The following is a 24,002-nucleotide window of genomic DNA, read 5'->3' as shown; positions in this document are numbered from 1 at the left end:
TGCAGTTAGGTTTGTGACTTTTTGAAACAATATGAGGGGGCTCATCACAAAAAATAACACTGCTGTGACATATGATAAATCATGCCAATCCAAGATTTAAAGGGCCAGAAATTCATCGTGTGAGGTTGAGGGGTTAAGGGGTAATTTTTTCTCTATTGTATTACCCATAAGAGAGTTCAACAGTTGCATTTATACTAGTTAGATCATTGGATTGTGGTACTAGTTTTGGGAAACTGCCATGGTCCTCGGCGACAAACTGATTAAGATCTTACCGCCAGCCAGCAGGATTGTCTTAGCTAGCAGAAGTTGATTCATAATAATTAAATGTATATATACAGAACTCTGAACACTGAAATGTTTGATAGCCAGATATTTCTGCATGACTGCTGTCTGAAGTGTCTCAGCTGGAAAAAGTTACCACATGCAAGTAGAACCTAAACAGATTAGAGCCAGACAAAATGCAAATTACCTGTCATTGGTGTTGCCTTGCCAGCTAAAGTAAATGACAATCAGTAAGAGCAACAGTGTGACTATATACCGTGTCTGCAAATTTGTGTTGAAAATGTCAGTGAAGCAGAAAAGTGACAGGGGACAGGGATGACTCCACCCCAAGTACTTAAGGTTACTGTATCTTCACAGATAATGGCCTAATCTACTCTGTAGTACTTTTCAAGAAGACCACTACATTCTGCCCAAGCAATTTGCAGCACTTTTATTACAGCTGTTTTCTCATTTTAATAAGTTACTTAAAATATACAGGCTCTTACCTTTTTAGTAATCCAGAGATATTCACACTACTGCACTTTATCTTTAAAAAGCAAAATGCAAAGTACTGCATTTGCAGCAAGATTTTTCCTCCCTCTACAGCAGACAACAGTGGTGATGGAGTGAATGTCAACAATTTGATTAAAGTTACTATCTCAAAAATGTCTCCCTGCCATTGGTGTTTACTGATCTTTCTATGTGAGGGATTGGAATTGCAAAACTTTATTAAAATGTATAGGGGCGTAGAAAGGGTGAAATGTAGTGGACTTAATCACAAAAGAGAAGTAGTTTTATGACTTATATTGGTTTACTTATCCCCTCGTTTCCCAATTCCCACAGAATGTAGGCAAGATGTCACGGGTAGTGAGCATGCAATGTTGTGTTTTTTGCCTCTAAATAATGGGAGTTGTAGAGTCCAATGCAGAGCTGTCTAGTGTTGGGAGTACAGAATGTGAACAGAACAATAATAGTTAAAGCAGCATTTTGGCTGAGATCTTCAAAAGCTGCACAAAATACATTGAAAACAAAGCTAGAGGATATGAAAGGACAGCTGCATTTTCTGTGTTTCAGATGTGAATAACTATAATGCGTGTTTCCTCACTTGTTGTGTCTTTCAGCTTATCCCGGTTAGGGGTCGCCACAGCGGAACTCCGTTCTGCTAATGTTTGGTAGTGGATTTTTACATGCCGAGTTACCAGCTCTGACACACAGCCTTCAACAAAGGGACACCCATTCACGTATGTCTCCACACAGAAGATGCTCTAACTGAGAATCGAATGGGACAACGTCTTGCTGTGAGACGACAATGCTACCGCAGCACCACTATTTCCTCACTTGTACTATAAAATATTTCAAAGTCAGGATTATGTGTTCACATTTCAGACAATATAGTATTTCTATCTGTATATTACAGAAACTAATAAATCTATTGTGTATGTGTAGTTAGAACTTTGTGGAAAAACCTGGTGGAACCAAAACACAGTGTGCAAGGGTTTCTTTCAGTAGATACAAAAAATGCACTGGAACAACAGGCAAAGCTTTTATGGAAGTTAATGTGTGGTAAAATTTCCTTTTAAATAACATTTCATGTACAGACCCTGTACTTAAACATTTTACCAAGACTGTGAAGAATGGCGATAAAGAACGAGTGTCTCTGCTAGCATTAATACAAATTAAAAGAGCCCATCTTCTACTTCCACCCCAGTTTCCAAGTCCAACAGGCAGTCAGGTACTGCCTTACAAAGCTGATGCTAATGCATAACTTATAAATTGTAAATTAAAAAAAAAAATCAGGAATTGAAGGGGCCACTCAGAAATTTGTGGCACCCCATTATTTTGCCCTCAAAACCAGTAAATACTGAAGAATTTGGTACGATTGAGATTACACGGCACTTAGAGACAGCTACTTCTGAGAATATTTAGGATTATCAAAAAGTTATAGAGAATCATCAGACAACCTGTGTAGACGGTTCTATAGGAATGAGAGGTGTACTAATTGGTTCACTGATGCAGCAACTAATACAAGGAACACACTACCAAATTACATTAAAAAAACTCTACATATTTTTAAGAAGAACCTGGACACTTACTATGTGAACAACTCTTTTGGCAGACTAGAAGGGCATTAATGCCCATTCTTGAAATAGTTGTATGTTTGTATGTATGTATGTATGTTTGTATGTAAGTATGTATGTATGAAAGTGTTCCAGAGTATTTTTGTAGAAGATGGCTAGTATACCTGTACTTTTTCTGTCCTTTCTGTGGCTCTTGCAGCCTGGGGGAAGGATTCCTATGTCTTTTCTTGACTGACTTTAGCCAAGTGTCTGTTGTAACCTGATCAGCAAGACTGGGGAGTCTTGGGCTAGGCTTGTTTGTGGATGTTGCGTGTTTACAAATGTTTCCCAGACTCACACTGAATAAAATTAAGCTACCTTTTGTTTTACAAAATGGAGGAGTACAGGAAGTGCTTTGTGTAGGATACATTAGAGTGGTGGGTGGCTGTTGTGTAGGCCTTGGGTTGGGATAGATTTCCCTATTATGGTTGAGCATAGACATAAAATGATACTTGTAGGAGAGTAGTCATTTATAGTTATAATTGTAGTTTAAGTTATATTCCTGTAATATAGAGTTGTAAAGAAGAGATCTTTGTTTAAAGATATTGCTGCAAGCAGTTAAATATAGATTGGGTGATATGTTAGAAAGTCTGTATTAGAGAGTGAAAGATGTGGTATGAAATGGATAGAATTTGATTGAATAAAAGTTGTTAATTAAAGGGGGTTCTATTGTTTGAATGGTCTGCAGACAATCAGTGCTTACTTCCAAATAAACAGGTGAGTGTATTTTTTAAACTGCTGGAAAAGGAGAGAAATGTGAGGAAATATTTATCTGAGAGAATAGGTGGGCAATGAAAGAAGAACTAATTACGCATGCAGTAATGAAAAGGAGATAAGAAATATTCCCAGAGGGTTAATACTAAAATTTAGGGGTGCCCTCTACCTGTGTAAACTCCTAAAATACTACTTTTAAACTGTTGTAACATTTTACGTACAATCTTGAAGCCATTCTTATTCTACCTCTATCTGATGAGTAGCTGATGAAGAAATTTTAGACAAAATCCACTGGCATTTTCTATAAGCTTGAAGAGACGGTATAAGTAGTATTTGTTGATAAACCACAAAACACGGAGCCTGAACACACACTGTTGCACCAGATAACTTGAAGTCACGTACTAGAATAATATGAACGTTTTCATATTATTCTAGTACGTGACTTCAAGTTATCTGGTGCAACAGTGTGTGTTCAGGCTCCGTGTTTTGTGGTTTCTCGGTAATACCTTTTTTCTTTTGTTAGTATTTGTTGATGCAATATATTCTGCAATCAGTAGCAAAATAGACTTAACTTTGTAAAAGGTAACCTGTTTCCAGCATGAAACTCTACTGTCTGCAGTTTATTTAATTGTGGTCCTTTCGAAATAGTTGATACTGTGTAAATACTCATAGTCTGTATATACTGTTCGCCCTATTGAGGAAGGGGAAAATATGTATCGCTTAAGTACTTGCATTATGCATACTTTGTTTAAGCAGTTCTTTGTATAACTTAAAACCTGAATTTGCTTCTGACATATGGCCCAGGTTGTGGCTGAAAGAGCAATTGGATCAGCACACCACCTACTTAACAAAGTTAGATAATGAGGTGAATAAATCAACTGTTGTCACTGAATGTTCACTTGTACTGTTACTGTTTTAATGTTCAACCCTGGCTACAAGGGAATGAATCTTTGGCCAAAAAACACCTTATAATATTCAGCCAAACTGTAGGTAAAACATGAGGGCATAATGTTCTGCTCATATAAGTAGTATATTCTATTAATGTTTGAATGACTGCCTTCACAACATTCTCTGGAAATACTGCAACAGTTTATTTCACTTTAATTGTATAGCGCTATTTCTGGGTTCTCGTCTGAGAATTAGTCAGTTCTTTATATTGCTTTTTTTATTAACTTGACTGCTGTGTCTTTTGCTTGTTTACATACAGCATTTGTTATTTGCATCATTTCTTCAAGTCCTAAAGTTAATTTTGGCAAAAGAATACTTGCATTTTTCCACCAGCAGTGTTACCTCCTAAGGGATGATTTAAATGCATGTGAAAGTTTCTAAACACTTCTGGCTTTTGCAGTTTGACTATAACTGAAAAGCCTGAGTCATTTAAGGTTAAACTTTGCATTTTCATTTTGTGACTCTATGGAGAGGTACAAGAAGACATCAACATGTTCTTTTCAATGCAGCATTTCACTCCCATCCATCCCATGTTATTGAGTCACGTCTGACTCTTATAGCGACCCTCCTGAACTGCAACTATCATCGACTGAGTTTTCTAGGCAAGTAGGTAATAGAAAAAGATTGCAAGGCCTTCCTTCTTTATCTGTCTGTCACAGACACACACACACGCGTGCGCGCACACGCACATGCACATACCTATGGGCATTTTAGGGGTGCCAATCCACCTACTGCATTTTTTGGGAATGTGGAAAGAAATTGGAGTATGCAGAGAAAACCCATGCAAACACAGGGAAGACAAACAAATTCCACACAGAGGGCATGCATGTGAGAAACATATACATTTTCACAAAAAACATCACTAAGATGTGGCTGTCAGATCAATCTGAAGTTCACATTTGAAAAGATATGAAGGGCCTGGGAACATGCAGCAAACTAACTTTGATTTTACAGTCTTTACTTGCACTTTGAATTTGGGGCAAACACGTAAGCTCCACTCTGTCCTTAGGTTAGACATCTGTACTTAGGTCTTACCCTGAAACAAGTGAATTTTATAAAATAAATAAATACAAAGAATATGGCAAGAAATACCAGGGGAAGTCATCATCTTGCATTATACCATACCTGTGATTAAGCTTCATGCATGAACTGAATGTGTAGAGGGCAGCTTTTTTCTCCTTATGAGTTAAGGGACCTCTTGTTACCCTGCTACTTTGTTCATCAGCAGAATCCAGAGGTACAGGAGTGAGTCAGGCACTCACCACACTGTTCATATGTGTCCTTTCAGGGGAAAACAAACTGTAAGACTCCAGCCTGCAGAATGACAAAAGCACTTTGCAGTTTTTAACTTCCTGTTATCTGGCAGTTTAATACAAGTGGCCTAAAATGTCTTATTAGATGCTCAGAGGATGGGACATACCAGCAATGAATCCATCAGTCAATGACTTAGTCACTCAATACAAGTAATTCTTTAAAAAATAATTTCCTATTGGTTTTCATTTCAATTAAAACATATTCATTCAATAATTAGGTTAGTGAACTGGTACACATAGTATTCTTTCCAGATATGACTTGGACCACAAAGACAAAGATAAGTATGATACATATGGGCAGTTTAGATTAAACATTATGTTATTTGGAGGAAACTGGAGTGCCCAGCATGTTAATTAGGGAAGACTGGGGAGGGAGGCATTATAGTTGCTACCTCCTAACTCCTGGTTCACCAGTTTGGTTCTCAGCTATAGTACCTTCTGTGTGGAATCTGCATATCATGTATGAAATGACATTAGTTTTCATTGTGTGCTGTAGCTTCCTGTAGTATCCCAAATAGATGCTACAGGTGAACTGGTAGTCTTCTGAACTGCTCATTGCTCAATAATCCTTTGTGTTTGTTTGTGGGGTGGGTGGGGACTGCATGATGTGAGGTGGTACAATCTTGCCCAGGATTAGTTTTCTACCTTCCTTTTTGTATGCTAAGCAAGGTCTGACTCTCCCTTAACTTTGAATATGATACAGTAGATATCAAAAACGCTTTCGCCAATGAAAACTCCTACAGACTTGGCGAGAACATGCAGACTCTACAAAGAGAGAGTGATTCGCAGTATAGCAGAAAATATAACCAGTGTAACCACTAAGACACTGTGCTGTCCTTGTGGCTTTAGAAAAATGGCTACACAAGATTTACTTTTTCCTGGATTGCTTATATTTATTTATTTAACATTTGTTTACTGGGAAAGTCTGACTTAGAACTAAGCCAATTTTCAGCAGAGGCCCATGAAGAAATGCTCCAGATGCATGTCTTTATAACATGGGATAAAACTGGACTACCCAGAGAAAACACACATGCAGATTCCACACAGAAGGCACTCCAGCCGAGAACTGAACCAGAGAACCTCTTGCTGTGAGGCGACGACAGCACTACTGCTGCACCACCGTGCCTTCCAATATATGAATAAGGCAGAGTTAGCAAAATTTCTTTGCATGTCCAAACAGTGTATCTAGGCCATCACCAACTTCCAGATCCTCTGCTTGTGTTAGATTTTTTTATTTAGAACACATGGTTGTGACATTTTCCAAGTATTGAGTATACATACCTGCACATTCTCTCACACATGCACACCACACTGTACTATGCTAAGCTGCCATGTAAAGCACGTGCTTCAGTCTTGCTAGGTTCTGTTATTGTCGACAGACAAATGGTACATACGTTAACATATGCATGATATGGCTACTGCTGGACATCAGTTGCTATAATACTCTGCTACTGTTGTTTTCAAAGTACTTTTGGGTACCACACATATACAAATTGTTATATAAATGCTGATAATTATCTGAATATTCTTCTGCTTAACATGCAGATATTGTCCTTTGCTATTTCCAACCTGAAAAGGAATAAAGAACTTAAAATCTTGTAGTAGGTGGTTTCACTGAAAGATATTAAGCATTTTTGACTTAGTCTATGATAGACGGGATCATAACAGCCGTTGAACTGTACTACATATGTATTCGCTTATCAGATACATAGACACCAAGAATTGTAAATGAAAGCTAACAATCTATAGCCTGCATTTTGTCCTTATGAAGTCACTTTCTTACTTTATTAAGTCAATTACAGATCTTTCATCTGACGTACTGGGTTTTCTTCAGATGTTTAAATCCTGAGTTCTCATTTTCACTTTCCTCAAACATGTTTGTTTAAATTGTTGTTTCCCCATGCTTGTTTACTTGTTATTGATTGTAATGACATGTATAGGCTCAGATGATACATCCATAAGCTGTACTGCAACATCACACAATCTTAAAGAAAGGTCAAGACATTATTTTTTACATTATAAATTATAACTCTCTGCAAGTTCACAGGGCATTGAAATGAGAAAAATAACATTAGGGCTGCTGCATTTCACAAGTGATCAAAACTTGTTTCCATTTGAGTATTTGTGCTTTGGTGCATTCTGTACTTGAGGAATATAGGATACATTTCTCACTCAGAGGAACTAAAGAGGGCTTACACTAACACAGGCCTGTAACAAATTGATGTAAGAATGATGTAGGTAGTGACAGGTACTAGACCAGCACTGCTTAGAGCTGCACCAAGTACTGCTGGAAGAACTGAACCAGTGAGTGGACCGACAAATGTAATACTACCCTGAGTGATAGGTAAGTAATGAAATAATCTTTTGCTTAAAAGATTAATCACTAGGGTGAGGTCTTTCTTTACCCTCTGCTTTATCTTTTGTGCAGGTCTGTTGGGCTGTTATTGTATCTGTCATGTGGATGATACAGAGTAGATGGATATCTTATAGGGCTGTGAGTCACAGTTAGGCTGTACACCATACTTAACACATATAGCTCTATAACAAAGGTAGCACTGGTGGTGTAGGTATCAGCAGTCATATTTATGTATGCTGGAAAGCTAAATTCCATGGCCTCATCTCCTTCACTATCTCTGCTAGCGATTATCTAGTGCTGTTTTAACAGATTTCCCTATTCATAGGGTGGACCCTGGGTTCCATCACTTTTCAGGAATGCGCTAATACCAATTCTTCTGCTTTGTGGCAAATATTTTGTGATTTCCAGTTCTTGTAAGGTTGTCCTTTGGAAAGGAGATCATTCTTCATGTATTTAGGAGCTGGAATAAAAACATGCTGTATATCAGGTTACAGTTGTACTCCTTGAAACAAAACTGCTGTAAACACACTTCCATTGCAACAATTTCATGTAGCTACTGCCTCTAAGTAATAGTTTCACTTTCATTCTAGAAACCAGAGAAGTAAGCCAAAAAAAAGTTTTGTGAAGGAGTATGCAAGAGTGTAAAAATTCCAGTATTAAAAGTACTGAGGCAGAAAACAGGTGTATTGTTCCTTTTTTCATGCCAAAACTTGTATCATTTGTTCATTTAACATTTTCTGGTAGCATACCTTGTTGCTTCTTATAACTTATCTAGTGAGTAAAGCCATGCTGTGTATAAATGAAAATCTTCCATGCTATTAGTCTGTGAGCCAAGATGTCTGGTTGTATATCCAGCCCTGCTACTGAGGTAGTAGAGTTTTTGTAAATGGTATTTTTCATAGTGGCTCAGAAACAGAAATTCTTTGCAGGATAAAGGACAACTTTGTTCATCTTTGCCAGTTTGGCGTTATCAAACTCAGATTATCTCTGTCTTGTTTACCATTTGGATCACACTATGAATCAGAAATATAGTGAAAAGGCATAGCAAAGGCTCTGGTTGGAAGGAAGTAGTGATTCATCCCTATCATTCATGTCTGTTCTAGAATTCTTGAGCTAAAGCTTAAAATCTGTGCATTCTAATGTGTAGCAAAAAGTCCATAAATGAATAAGCGTATTTCTTTAAATGCTTCTGAAAAAACTTTATCCAGAGTATGTTCGTATGCCCCTATCCTGTTCAGTGAGTCTCTTATAAGAGTGAAATGTCCTGACCTTCTTTTTTAAGGCCTTTTCATTATTTGTAGTGTTAGAGTACATAATGGCTGAGAATGATTACCTTTTTGTTTGTTCATGTGCCATGGGACATTAATGGTTTTCTATGTGAACCATGCACTGTCCTTCTTGAACAGATCTGTGGAAAGCTCTCAGGGCTAGCCGCTTTGTGCAAATCTCCTGCATGTTGATATGTATGAGATCAGTGCTGGGTAATAGGAACTCTGAACTGACAGAAAAGGAATTGAGCTCTCCAACCATAGTCTGATGCATCATTTGCAACAATTTGGTGGGATATGAATGTTTTCCTTTAAAAAAAGAGTAAGTAATGTAGCCAACTGTTGTAGATGTGGTACTATCTGCCATTATCCTAAAAGGAAGGCTTTAACTTACGTGTTTTTGAGCCTAGTTCCATGCGGTGCTACGTTTCCATTTGGTCCTCTTCATGTACAGTCTGGCTTCTGGAACTGCATGATCCAGGAGACCATGTCACATTGAATCCTGTGATGCTTCCTTGCAACTATCAGATCCTTATGGTAGAGACATAAAAAAGATCCCTAGAATCTCTTTTCTTTGCCCTTGTGACAAGAACAACTTGCATTTCAGAACTGAAGTGTGTCTATAATAGTGCCCAGGAATACAGTTTACTGTCATGGAATCACACCTGATTCTGACATCTTATAGTTACTCTTGATGTCCTGAATACCTTCAGGATTATGTCCCAGCTGGAGAGGAGCTGTTGAGAATATGATTTAGTTTTGATCTGATGCAAGCTAAGAATTGAGTCATGTACTTTGTTAATACCCTTATTCAAGTGCCTCACCCAAAAAGAAGAGATGCAGACTGCAACTGCTGGTTCTCCAATTTGAATGTGAGAAAATACCCGTTGGATGGGCAAATCAGAATGTGTAGAGACACATACTTCATGTCCACAATAATTATATAAACTTCCTTTGATGTCAATGACAAAAGAGAACAGACAGCAAATATTTTGACTTTTTTGCACCTCTACAAATTTACCAAAACCACCAAATCGAGGAAACTCAATCAATAAAAAACAAAAAGTCAAAAAAAGAAGCCAGCACCAAGAATGATAACTCAGTTTATTCTGAATGTAAAAAAAATCAAACCACAAATATGCTGGATATAAAATAATACATCAATAAACAATCCAATAAGTGCGATGAGCAAGGCAAATACCTCCCTTATAGTTAGCAAAACAGTTAAGATAATCGTACGAAATAAGGGTAGGTTAACCAAATACTGACGTCTTTATAGCAGCAAAGTCAAGCATATGTTATCCAAAAAACAATTCCAAGTATTCCAGACCAAAAAACGATTCCAGATTTCCAAAAACTCTGGTTTATTCCATAAGCAAACAATAAAATGCAGGTAAGCGCTTTCACCGATCTGGCTTCTTCAGACCCATCTAACAAACTTCATTCACTCATATTTAAATACGTTATTTTGGCGGGAAAAAGCATATAAACTGAATTTAAAAATACATCTCATTCCTAACTCATCCATAGCTTATTATTACATAATAAAAAACATAATAAAAAACCATATCCTCATATACCCAGCAAATATTCATGAAATATATACATTTCATATCTCATGTATTGAAGCGCACTATCCTGAACAATTATAAAAATGATAATATAAAAGCTTATAATTGTAATCAGATTACTGACTTCTAAAACTATAAGCTGACTTCTGTTAAAACCATTTATCATCATGAAACATCTGAAGTTAAAATACATACACGAATTTCTAAAAAGCAAATGCAATATATGTATAAGTGTACCTATTAACTTATATGCATTCTTAAAAGATATTATTGACTAGAAAACATCTAATGTTATATACTTAATAAACATTTGGTGTACAGCGCTCAATCTATATACATATCATGGAACTCTAAAATTCAACACAAGACAATGAATAAACAACTTCTTTTCATCTATATAATTTCCTAGATTTCAAAAATGGTTTCACTGAAACCATGCTATTCAGACCTGGGGGACAGTCTGACCTCAATCTGATTATCCAATTCGCTTCTCTAGTCTCCGTGAAAGTCTTGACGTCTCCCCTTCTAGGTCCTATTCGAATCCTCTCCATTATTAAAAAGTGAAATCTATGATCATGCCCCTTCTCCATTACATGTCTTGCTAATGCATTAGTCTGGAGCCCTATCCTGATGTTATAGGCGTGCTCCCTTATCCTATCCCTTAGTTTCCTATTTGTCTTACCTACATAGAATGCGTCGCATTCCATGCAGGTAGCCAAATAGACCACATCTGTTGTCTGACATGTCCCTTTCTCATGAAACCGGAATGATCTCATGGAGACAGGATGTATAAATATACCATCCTCATTTATATAATCACAGAAATTACATTTATTACACCTTTCTGTCTTACATTCTTCTCTCTCCCTGCTATTACCCTCAAACGACGGGTAACATAGCAATCTTTTCAAATTTTTCTTGTTCCTGTAAATAAACTTGGGTGCTTCTCCTATTATACCCTTGATCATATGATCAATAGTTAAAACTCCCCAATATGATCTAATGATGTCTTTAACGTCTCCCACATCACTGGTATAATACAAGGAACATGCACAAAGTCAAAAAAAGAGGCCAGCACCAAGAATGATAACTCAGTTTATTCTGAATGTAAAAAAATCAAACCACGTATATGCTGGATATCGAATAATACAGAACTATTGGACCCAACCGATCATTCAGGGGCCCCCAGCAAAATGAGACAACATCGATCCAAAAAAGGTTTTGCATGTAGGGCAGGTGCAAAAGGCCAAAAAAGTTAGCACAAAGTCAAAAAAAGAGGCCAGCACCAAGAATGATAACTTGGTGCTAACTTTCTTGACCTTTAGCACCTGCCCTATGTGCAAAACCTTTTTTTGGATTGTTCTTGTCTCATTTTGTTGGGGGCCCCTGAATGATTAGTTGAGTCCAATAGTTCTGCAGTCATGTATTATTTTATATCCAGCATATACGTGGTTTGATTTTTTTACATTCAGAATAAATGGAGTTATCATTCTTGGTGCTGGCCTTTTTTTTTGACTTTGTGCTAACCTTTTTGGCCTTTTGCACCTGGCCTACATGCAAAACCTTTTTTTGGATTGATGTTGTTGTCTCATTTTGCTGGGGGCCCCTGAATGATCGGTTGAGTCCAATAGTTCTGCAGTTATGTATTATTTTATATCCAGCATATACGTGGTTTGATTTTTTTACATTCAGAATAAACCGAGTTATCATTCTTGGTGCTGGCCTCTTTTTTTTACTTTGTGCTAACTTTTTTGGCCTCTTGCACCTGCCCTACGTGCAAAACCTTTTTTTGGATCAATAAAAAACATAAACCTGGTACAGCAAAGTCAGCAAGATAAAATTGCACCAGTGTATTAGTGTACACTCAGTTTATTGGCTGCTTTCTCAAAAATACTTCAAATTTGTTTAATACCATGTGATCTGGGAATTGCCTGAAGGGACCTTGCCTCTTGATAATTAAGAATCCTATAACAGAAATCTGTTTTCTTTTGATGAATTGAAAATTATTATTTTCTTCTGAAACAATATTTAAACCTATTCCTTGATCAGAGTAGGGCTGCTTTGAAGAGTTTCTTTTAGGCATCCATTTATCTATTATCACAAATGGCTACATCTCTAAAAAAGGATAACTTTTGCCTACTGGTGTCAAGTCTGAAAGCACTGGGATAGAGAGTTGTTGAAAGACTGGTAAAATGTTTGAAACTCTCATTTCTTTTAGAAAGAAGGGTTTCTTCTATGCAGCTGAGGAGGATGGTTACTCTTTTTTGAAGAAGCATTTTCTGTTACCGAAACCATCACATGATAGCCGTATAGGAGCTGATGTAAATCAGACTCCTGTATGACATGTCACATTTCTGTAGAAGATTTTTATGAAATCTGTTTTTATGCAATCTGAGCTATCACCTTCGATCCATTTTTATCTTCTTCTTTTCTAATTAGGGAAAATTGGGGAAATGATATTTCCACAAAACAGTGGCAGCTTTCATAAAGACATCTTGATACCCTGCCTTGACACCTGCAGGATAATACTAGGACTTTAGCTAAGCATGACACCTAATGCAGATCCTAGATGTCACTATTTGTAAATATGTACTCACTGTATCAGATGCGTTGGGCCATATTTGTTAGGCTTGGTCCCTGTGTGTTTTGTCTTACTTTGTTGCAGTAGCGAGTGCCACTTGCAGCTGTTTCAGTATTTCTTCTTAGTTAGAAGAAAGATTTATTATTTAAAAGTCTAAAAGCCAGTGTAGAAAAGGTATGGACTTTTTTGTCATACCTGTCTAAAGCCCTTGCTTGCCTCCCTGTCTAATGGCAAAGCCTCCCAGAAAGAGAGAGAGACAGAGATAGAGAGAGCGAGAGAGCGAGAGAGAGAGAGAGAGAGAGAGAGAGAGAGAGAGAGAGAGTGAAAGCCTTGTTAGTGGGACCTGAAGTCAGACCTGCATGACTTGCTTTGTGTCCTAACCAGTTCATGCTGGTCCTCTTGAGCCCTGTTCAGTTTATCAGGTATCAAGAAGATAGAGCTTAAATATCTGGACAGTCTCTTGGATCCCATCTCTCTTTATTCTGGGAATGAAATGTAGTTAATCAACAGTATGTTCTAAGACCTTATATCTTCAAAGAATATCCTTTTTGGAGAATACTCTTTCTTATCTCCCCTGCTATACTCTTTCATGAGGAGATCAGTTTTGCCAAATGTGTCATTTTCAGATTGATATTCAGAAGACACAGATGAAGCACCACCACAGCTTTTGTGTAATAATCAACACTGGAGAACTCCTTCATCTCCAAATGCTTCTCTTCTACCTCAGCATCTTCAGTTACATGGTGCATTATCTAGAGCATTGATAATAGTGTTCCACATGGCTGTGGAAAGCTAAAAACAAAGGGTCTTGATGGAGCCATTAAGGAGAAAGCAACAGTCCCCTGTATATTTTGTGCAGTAACCCATTTGATGGATTCCATTTTGATTTTCTGGTGGCCACTATATATATAACTGCTGAAATGCTGGTCTCTCCATGTCCAGTACCCTTTTTCCTCATCACTCTCCACTATATAGGTTGTTCATACAACCACTTGAGATGGTTGTGACCGTTCAACTCCTTACTGTCCTTCTACACAAATCCAGATAAAATTCAGAATGTGGTTCATAGCACAGTGGTGTCATCCTTCCTAAATACATTGATTCCCATTTTTATAGTGAAACCATTGCCTCTGGTGTAAGTGTGAGTATGATCCACCCCTCTAATTCAATTTCACAATAAGGTTTGAATTTTCTATCAGCTTTTAATTTGTTGGAAGATGTGATACACCATTAAACTTTGCTTTTCATAATTATGCATACTATATTCCTTTCTGATTTTCCAGTTGTCAAAAACTGTATAAAGACTTCAGATGTTTAAAACAGCTTGGATTTCAGCAAAAAAAAAAATGAAAGTGTGACTATTTCTTCAGATTTAAAAATAAAATCAGCCATGTGTGATATTAAACAAAAAGCTCTTACAAATGTAGTGTGCAAAATGTAGCATTTTTTTGTAGTCACAGTGACAGTTTGATGGACAAATCATGTTCTTATTTGATTGCCATCTATGAATGTAATAATAAGCTATTTTTATTTTTAAAAAACAACAGTGTATACTTTCACCTGATAAGAGGTTATAGTTAAAAGTACAGTATGATATGTGCCTCACAGTGCCAGGTTACACAATTCAGTCCAAACTTATGTTTAATGTCTATGCACTGTTTGCATGTTTTTCTCATGTCTGCATAAGTTTTCTGAATACAGACTGTTTTTCTCCCACCCTTAATAAAGATGCTGTCTGATTTTCTACAGTAAGTTGTCTGTATATGTATTTATCTTTTATCCCCTGGGTGCTGGGTAGATGCTAAAAAAGGGTCCATGGATCAACACAGTTACCCAATAAATGGTAAATAACTTCTGAAGGTCCAAACTTTACTTTTAGAAAAGATAAGCAGGTACAACAAGACTTTATCCTAAACAGAATTCACTTTGTACATAAATAATTTAACCTTAGTGATCTCCCTCACCTCCCCAAATAGCTGTAAGCAATACAGTAGATGAACAAGGTATAAGATTATCACTAAGTTAAATATTTTTACTGTCAACACTGCAGACGTGTTTGTCATTAAATAACTGAATACTTGTGCCATCTCCTGAGTTATTTATGTAGCTTTGTGCTTAAGCATTCTGTCTTGGCAGTGTATCACATTTATTCAGACAAGAATCTCTGTCCATCTGTGTGAGATTAGAATAAATAATTCTAAAATGATTATTTAAACATCAACTTAGATTCAGCAAAGATACATTTAAGTTTGAAAGCACTGATTGCTTAGTTATTACTCAATTAAACATAATACATAAGATGTCAGACAAAAAAAATATCTCATATTTCAGTGAAGCAATAACCTTTTTGAAGAATTTCTATATGTTTAGTTTGTATCATTCTCACATTGCAAGCTGTTATATAGCATGTCTTATCATGATATGTATATAAATGTGATGCACATAAATCAGTGAAGGGGGTATTCTTGTTTTTTGTGTAGTGCATTCCAGAAACATTGTCTCCAGAAACTAAAAGTAATAGAACTGCTTTATAAATCTTTTGTCATATAGATCTCATCAGGCAAAGGTATAAAGACTTCTGGTCTGGTAAGGATCTGTTCAACTCCAGCATGGACTGACTTATTTATCATCCTCTGATCCTGCTGTAAAAGCTGACCCCTCCCCAGAAAGTCATGAGAACCGCTTTATCAAGGCTTGGTCAAATAAGGAACCTAACAAAAGAAAATGACATTGCACGGAGAAGTTACACAGTTTCAGGTAGTGAGTCAGCAAAAGTCCAACAGCCAGAGTTAGACTTGCCAAGCAAAATTATTTTAGAAAGCTATAAAGCACTCAGCAAGCCAACCGATCTTTATTCTTGTAATTAATAAATAATGTAGCAACAGCCTTGATACAGCCAGTATTTTTCAAAACTACTTCTCTATATTTGTTGTTAAACTGCTATCATCCAAAACCAACCAGGATACCTCATTCCCTTGGTCAATAGCTCATCCAGAATTTCACCTACAACCTTTTACTGCAAGCAAACTTGGGCCCGTCCTGTGAAATATGAAAATTCATGCAGCGACATTAACTGCTAATCTTCTACAGGCATAGATATCCTAGCCACCTATATTACTAATCTACTAATGAATAAATGTGTACAGGAAAAAAACAGGCCTAGACATCTGGAAAGGGGGAAGAGTCCTTCTTCTACCCAAGGCTGGTGAAGACTACAAACTAGAAAGCTACAGACCTACCAGCATCCTTAGCTCCATGTTAGAAGTCCTCAAAAGAGTTGTCCGTGACCAGTTAGCTCACTTTTTAGCCAAACAAAACATTTTAGATAAAATACAGCATAAGATCAGAAAAGGCTGTAAAATACATATGGAAAATGCAGGATGTACTGATCACAGCATCGGTAGTCTGGACAAAGGAAGTTCCACATTAGTTATATGTTTGACCACTTAAAGGCCTTAGATCTGGTTAGTCAGTCATTACTGTTAAGATGGGTGGAGGATAATAGCTGTAATCACAGTTCCACTACATGGTTTCAAAGATACTTAGCTGCCTATCAGTGACTGCTAGATGACTTGACAGCTGCTGCTTTATTTATTTATTCTTTTATTTTATTTGTTTATTATTTTCATTTGTAGACTGGGGAAGTTTGACTGAATGCAGAACACCTTTTCAATAGGCCTGGAGAGAAAAGCTTCACTGGTACAATATAATACAAGATTCAATGTAAAGTAATTCAAATAAATTAAATAGTGTTGTCTTTGATTGAGCACTATTAGAAAATGGTGCACAGTAGCATATTGAATTGGTTCACATTGCATAAAAGTATACTGAAAAAAGTATATATTCACATAGCTACAAGTACAATACTATGCTGAAATGGAATATAATATGCACAGTTATTTGTAGTAGAACAGCTATGAATATGGAAATGCATGCATAAACATATAAATACCTGTATTAAAGTGGAAGTTAGACAAGTTATTCCTGCATAAGGGTAATGTGGGCAAAACATCCTGTCAATTTAAAACAAGGATTTTTGAACATCTAAGTGATATGAAAAGTTGTAGCACTTTCAATGCTTTAAGCAAATGCATGACCAAATATCCAACTGCTACTTTTAGATTTATTGCTGTTGACAGAATATGTTTTTGTAGCTTTAATAAGTTGGGATGGAAGGAAATCCCACATAATAAGGAATGCACTTGGGTCATTAAATTGGGTGCTTTGTTTCCATCTGGCTTAAATGGTTTATTATGATTGGTTGTATCATATGCTTGTGGGAGGGACTTTTGTGTGTTATATCTATTTATATGCAGTTGAATCAATTAACAAATAATTGCTGCTTCTTTTGAATTTGCAGTGAAGATGGCTTTTGCCAAAGTTTGCTGATTTTCATGTTTATTTAATAAATTTAATTCGCGCCATTCAAGTGCTGGTCGTGTTTTGTTGTTAGTGATTGTTGTTGGCCATGCACTCAGCCGTACTTGCATAGAGGTTGGTTGTGCTGCATTTTTGGGTTTGTTTATGCAGTCGGCATGTTTGCTGGCATTTTCATTACATCTTCGTCTATGGATTTATCTTGTTTGTCTTGTGGCTTAATCGCCGATAAGGATGATATACATATATTTCAAGAAATGGAGTCCAATTCTTCTTTTTCTGCCACTCATGGTACTGTTTCTGATCAATATTTGTCATGTGCACACATTTTTAAACAACAGGGGTTATGAAGAGCTTATGTTTCTGTGTGTGGCATCTTAAATTGCTATAAGAATACGAGTTAAAAGGCTTTTTGCCTCATGGTTTACATGTACTGTTGCAGCCCATGGTAAAAGAAGTTGATATTTTGCAGAAAGACTGGTTTAAAGTACAACAGGCAGCTTCTATGATATTTGTCAAAGCCCTCATTGTCTTTTATGAAAGACAGATTTCAAAGTTAACTATGAAAGTGAATCGTCTTTGCAATTTGGCTAAGACTTTTCATTCACATACCAATTTCAAGGAACACTTTACACTGTTAGCTTCTAACCTAGCGACTTTAGAACAGTCTCATTAATTAAAGAAAACTAATGAAATTTCAGTGAGGTGTGAGAGATTATGCACAAGACAAACCATTCTCTCTTCAGAAAACAGTGAAATGTCACCATGGAGAAGTTATTCTTGACAACCAGGGAACAGATAAAAGGAAAAGGGCTCATTCTATTCCTAAAAACGTTGGGGCTATGCCAGAAATTTAAATGGGTGAATCATCTTTGTAGAAACAGATGGTGAAATGGGTCTACATTTACCGGCATCCAAGAAGAAAAATACATCTAGAAGAAAAATACATGTCACCCTTTAAATCTAAGAGAAGGGCTGGATGAAAACATTGCAACAGAGGCTTCCACCGTGGATGCTCTGTTGTGTCTAATGACCCTGAAATAACAAAATGGCATATAGTGCAAAAAATTTCTTCTGTCAGTTTATCAATGAGGTGGATGTTTTCATTAAAGGTTTAAACTTTGTTCCATCCTTTCCAATTTCAGAAGAAGTGCTAGTTAAAGATGTAATTGCTTTTTGTGGAAAATAAAATATATTATTATTTTTTGATGGTAAAACTGATCAACTTAGGAATAATTAATTTCATTTTAAGGCATTTAATTTTGTTCCTCCCATGAATAAGTATGTTGAAGCCCTTCCGAAAGGTGTTCTCAGGGATTCACATTTTAATTTTTATTATGGCCCTGTACAGTATAACAATCTTTCCCATTCCCAGAGGAAAGTTTTACAGACTCTGTGAGCTAATAATAATAATATCATGGCCAATCAGGTTGATAAAGGTGGGGCAGTAGTTGTATGGGATGGGATCATGTATTAAAAGGAAGCACAGACACAACTGTTGGACAGTCAGTTCTATCAGAAAACTGTTTTAGATCCCACATTAAAGTTCAAATATGGGATTTTTGGAAGAATAACTCATATATGATGGAATCCACAATATTTTTTCTTGAAGCCATGAATATATGGCGTAGATATCTAAATAATTCTTGGTTGGTTTGGAAGTCTGATGCCATTTTTTAAAATAACTTGTTAAATATCTTAATGACAACAAGTGAGGACTGCAATTTAGTGTTAGTTATGATCTTAAAATATATAACTTTTTTTTGGATGTATTGGTTTCTAAAAATAATGATGGAACATTAGCTACGTCTGCTTTTAGAAAACAGTTTAACTGTAATTCCTTTTTGGATGCTACTAGTTGTCATCCCCTCACATTAATGAAAATATCCCTAAATCACAGTTTTTGAGAATTAAAAGAATTTGCTTTAGTGCTGAGGAATTGGACCAACTTGCAAAGGATCTATTTAAATGGTTTAATGATCATGGTTATACTGCGGTGGTGGTGCTGCGGTAGTGTTGTCGCCTCACAGTAAGACGTTGTCCTGTTCGATTCTCAGCTAAAGCGTCTTCTGTGTGGAGACATGCATGAATGGGGGTACCTTCGTTGAAGGTTGTGCGTCAGAGCTGGCAACTCGGCATGTAAAAATCTACTGCCAATCATTAGCAGACCGGAGTTCCGCTGTGGTGACCCCTAACCGGGAAAAGCCTAAAAACACAACAACAATGATCATGGTTATAAGTTCCAGGATGTACTGAGAGTGTATAATACTGTTAAGACTGTCAGTAGATCTGAGCTGCTAAAATATAGTAGAAAAAGGGAGCAAAACTTTACCCTTAGATTTGTTATCAGTTTTGGAAGCAATTGTTTAGCTTTTCAAAACTGAATATTTAACCATTTAGAATATTTTGTTATTAGAAATAAAGTTATAACATTTGATACCATCTGGATGTCAATTTTCATTTAGACATAGCAGAACAATAACCAATTTACTTATTATAAAAAAAAACTACATTGGTTGAGGTAGATGGACAACAGACCTTAGATGGATCAGAACTTGAAGGTTGTTACCCTTGTGGCCATTGCTCTGCTTGCAAAGTAGTTGCAAAAAAATGAAACAGTTCTGTTTTGCTAGTACTCCTCTGGTTTTTGATATCAGGTGTTTCAGTACATGTATTTGTGAATGGGTGATCTATTTAGTGTGTTGTGGGTGTTCTGCCTTTTATGTGGGCAAAACATACCATCAATTTAAAACAAGGAGAAACACAGCAAACAAAATATCCACAATGGGCCACCAAGGAGCTAAAATCCTTTTAATAAAACAACTTGAAAACCATAAAAACAAAAGAAAAATAAGTTACAGGTTTAAGCTTTAATAAAGTTGGGATGTAGGAAATTCTACATTATAAGGAATACACTTGGATCATTAAATTGGGTGGTTTGCTTCCGCTTGGCTTAAATAATTTATTATGATCGGTTGTGTCGAGTGCTGGTCGTTGTTTTTATATAATGGTAATGTACTCATAGAGTGGGTAGAGTAGTTAGGGGTACATTATAGGTATAACAATGTTAGTTGTGAACAGACGTTTTAGTCTTACCCACTACAAAACCATAACTGGTTTATCTCCAGACTTCATACTCAAGACTCTTGCTATTCTCTGTCACAAATTAGAATAAGGCAAAACATCACTAATACTGTTGTTATAATGATCATCTCCTATTCCAGCAACACACACAAGCTGATGTAGTTACTTCAAACTAGATTCTTTTTGCTGTAACTGTGGTTGAAGAAAAGTAAACTGCTACTTAATAAGAAACAAACCCAAGCTGTGCATTTTGGACATATTTTCATAATTAAAGACTAAGCTTTTTTGCAGCTTGCTATCTCATGTTTACCAGGATCCTTGAAACTGTCCTTCTGAGAACATGCTGAAAAGGTCACTAAATCACTACCGCAAATGCTGGATGCACTATATAAAGGTAAGCATCAAAATGCAGCAGATGCCAACATCACATGTGGTCAGGCCACGCTAATGCCAAAGCTCATCTATGGCTCTCTGGATAACGCAGACACCATGAAGAATGTTCAGTCAAAACTAAGAAAAACTTAATAGAGAATCACTAGATTTACTAAAAATATATGTCATTGCACTCAGTGTTGCTGCTGCATGGTTCTGAATAAGTTAGGAGAGCTTAATCTGGGTAATAAAATGCTGCCACTGCAAATGCAATTTGCCCATAAACTCCTACACAAAAGGCTGTGTCCTGACTTAAAATCCTTACTTGACAGGCATTAACCTAATAGACCATGTAGATTGATTGCTAATTTACTACAAGAGCCAGTATCACCAGCAAACTAGGAAGCATTCTGAGTTATACTCTACCTAAAGTCTGCAACTCCCTGTCAGAAAACATCTAAAGAGCTTAAAGTTTGGGCAACTTCTTTGATATCATAAATATTAATTTTCAAAAAATAAGTACAATATGTGCAGTAACAACTTGATCTAACCTGTAATTCTTGCAATGATGAATCTAGTCTAAACAAGAAATTTTAAAATAAGATTCCACCTTATACTCAGTTAACTTCAATTCTTTCCTCCTTATACTCAGGTAACATCAGTTCCATCCTCTTATATTCAGGTAACTTCAGTTCCCTCCACCTTATACTCAGGTAACTTCAGTTCCCTCCTCCTTATACTCAGGTAACTTCAGTTCCCTCCTCCTTATACTCAGGTAACTTCAGTCCCCTCCTCCTTGGTGTTTCTCTGAACAATAAACAAATCTACTGTAAAAGCTACAAACTTTTCATATACTCTGCTTCTGATAAGATAAAAAGTCTTTCTTCTACCCATATCACTTTATCAAAAGTTGGCCCACCAACTTATTTGTATAACTACTTTTTCCACCAGCTATATCAAATAAGACAAGCTTATTTTACACACACACACACACACATATATATATATATATATATATGTGTGTGTGTGTGTGTGTGTGTGTGTGTATACAGATCTACTTCTAAATTTCAGTTTCAAATCTTCAAATATCTTATGTTTGAGACCATAAGATAGAAGTTCTTAAATGGAGATTGCCATACAGCGCAGAAAGGTATATTTACCATTTTTCTTGCTGTAGTGTGATCTCGGAATTGGTATATTTAATTAGTAGGGGGAGTGGGGTGCTTCCCCCCTGCAAAAACATAAAAAAAGATTTTCTTGTTTTTATTTTTTTTATTTAAATTTTGAAGTTTCAAAACTTTGATCTTAAATTAGAGGTTATGACACTTTGAAATTTAGAAGTATATATATATATATATATATATATATATATATATATATATATATATATATATAAACACACAGACACACACACACACACACACACACACACACACACACACACATATGTATCTACTTCATATACACAAATTCTCAAAACATAGAATTTTATAACATTGAGATGAAATCATCGTACGCTCATATAAGCAAAACTGCATAATAGTGAATCTTGTAAACTCTAAACACCTTTTGTGCATGTCAGAAAGCATTCTTAATGCAAATTGTGCTGCATTCATAAAAACAGTTTCTACAAGAAAATTAATAAAACAAAAATATACCATTATCAATGGTTTTGCAGGGGGGCAAGCCCCCCTGCACCCCCCACACCCCTCCTGCTAATTAAATATGCCAACTCCAAGATCACACTACAGTGGGGAAAAGGGTACATTTCCCGAGCCGCACTGTAAGGTGATCTCCATTCCATTTGTATTCTTTGTTGACTTTACTTGTAGAATCTGTTCTTACAAATGCAGCATGATCTGCATTCATAAGAATACTTTCTGACATGCGCAAAAGGTGATTCACTTTTATGCAGTTTCGATTGTGAGCTTATGATGACTTTGTCTCGATGTTATAAAATTTGACATTTTGGGAATTCGAGTATATGAAGTAGATCCATATATATATATATATATATATATATATATATATATATATATATATATATATATATACACACACACACACACACACACACAGACATATATATATATATATATATATATATATATATATATATATAAATGTTTTCACACATATCCTTATTCCTCATATGAACTAATAGTCATACCTCTCAACCTCTGAAAGCAAGATATCTGGACAAAGAGATAAATAATGGGGGGACAAAGGGCTAAAAAAGGACAATTTTTAAATGTTGCTCTTGCAAACTTAGAAAATTTATAGAATAATGGGCTTTTCGTTAACATGGATTTTCTGAAGGGTATGAAGTCTGAAGCTGAAATGCCTATCATTATCTTCCTACTTCATTTCTCAATGATTTCCAGTGATTTGCAGGAAAACCAAAATTTTATGAGGAATATACCAAAATTATGAGGCAAAAATCTGGACATTCTGCAAAAATCTGGACAGTTGAGAGGTATGCTAATAGTTTATTTTAATTATTTATCTAATTGATGTCCAATTATCTATCAAGACTGAAGCAATGTCTCACATACCTATTACTTACTGGTATTACAATAGTCTTAAATACCCAGTTGAAACAAAGGCTAATATTATTTCTGAAACTCAGTCTAACTATTGAATTTTTCTCTACAGTGCCTATTTTATTATCAGACTTATAAACATTTCTTATGTGCCAGCTATATTATATTATGTTAATTTGCTTTAGTCTTTAGAAATTATTGTATACCTTAAGCTTTTGTCTCCAGGTTTTATGTGGAGTTCCAATAGCTGAATAAAAAGTATTTTGTTTGGTGCTATTTCTCTGAAGCCAGGTCCCCTGACTGCAATTTATATAATTTTGTTTAATTGCAAGATCACAACTTGAAGTGTCCTTTAAAATCCCCCTTGCAGGGTTTCTCTTTTTTACACTGTTGTGTGACAGTAGAGTTTATATATTTAAGTAAAGAGATTGTGGGAGGCTGTTCAAATCTACCCACTGGGGGGGGCTCTCTTGAAACATTATTTCAGTTTTGAGCAG

This window comes from Protopterus annectens, chromosome 6.part1, assembly GCF_019279795.1.
Source record: "Protopterus annectens isolate FY-2018-M chromosome 6.part1, PAN1.0, whole genome shotgun sequence".
In the NCBI taxonomy this organism is placed as follows: domain Eukaryota; kingdom Metazoa; phylum Chordata; order Ceratodontiformes; family Protopteridae; genus Protopterus; species Protopterus annectens.
The sequence above is the reverse complement of the archived record's forward strand: the minus strand, read 5'-3'. Positions refer to the sequence as shown.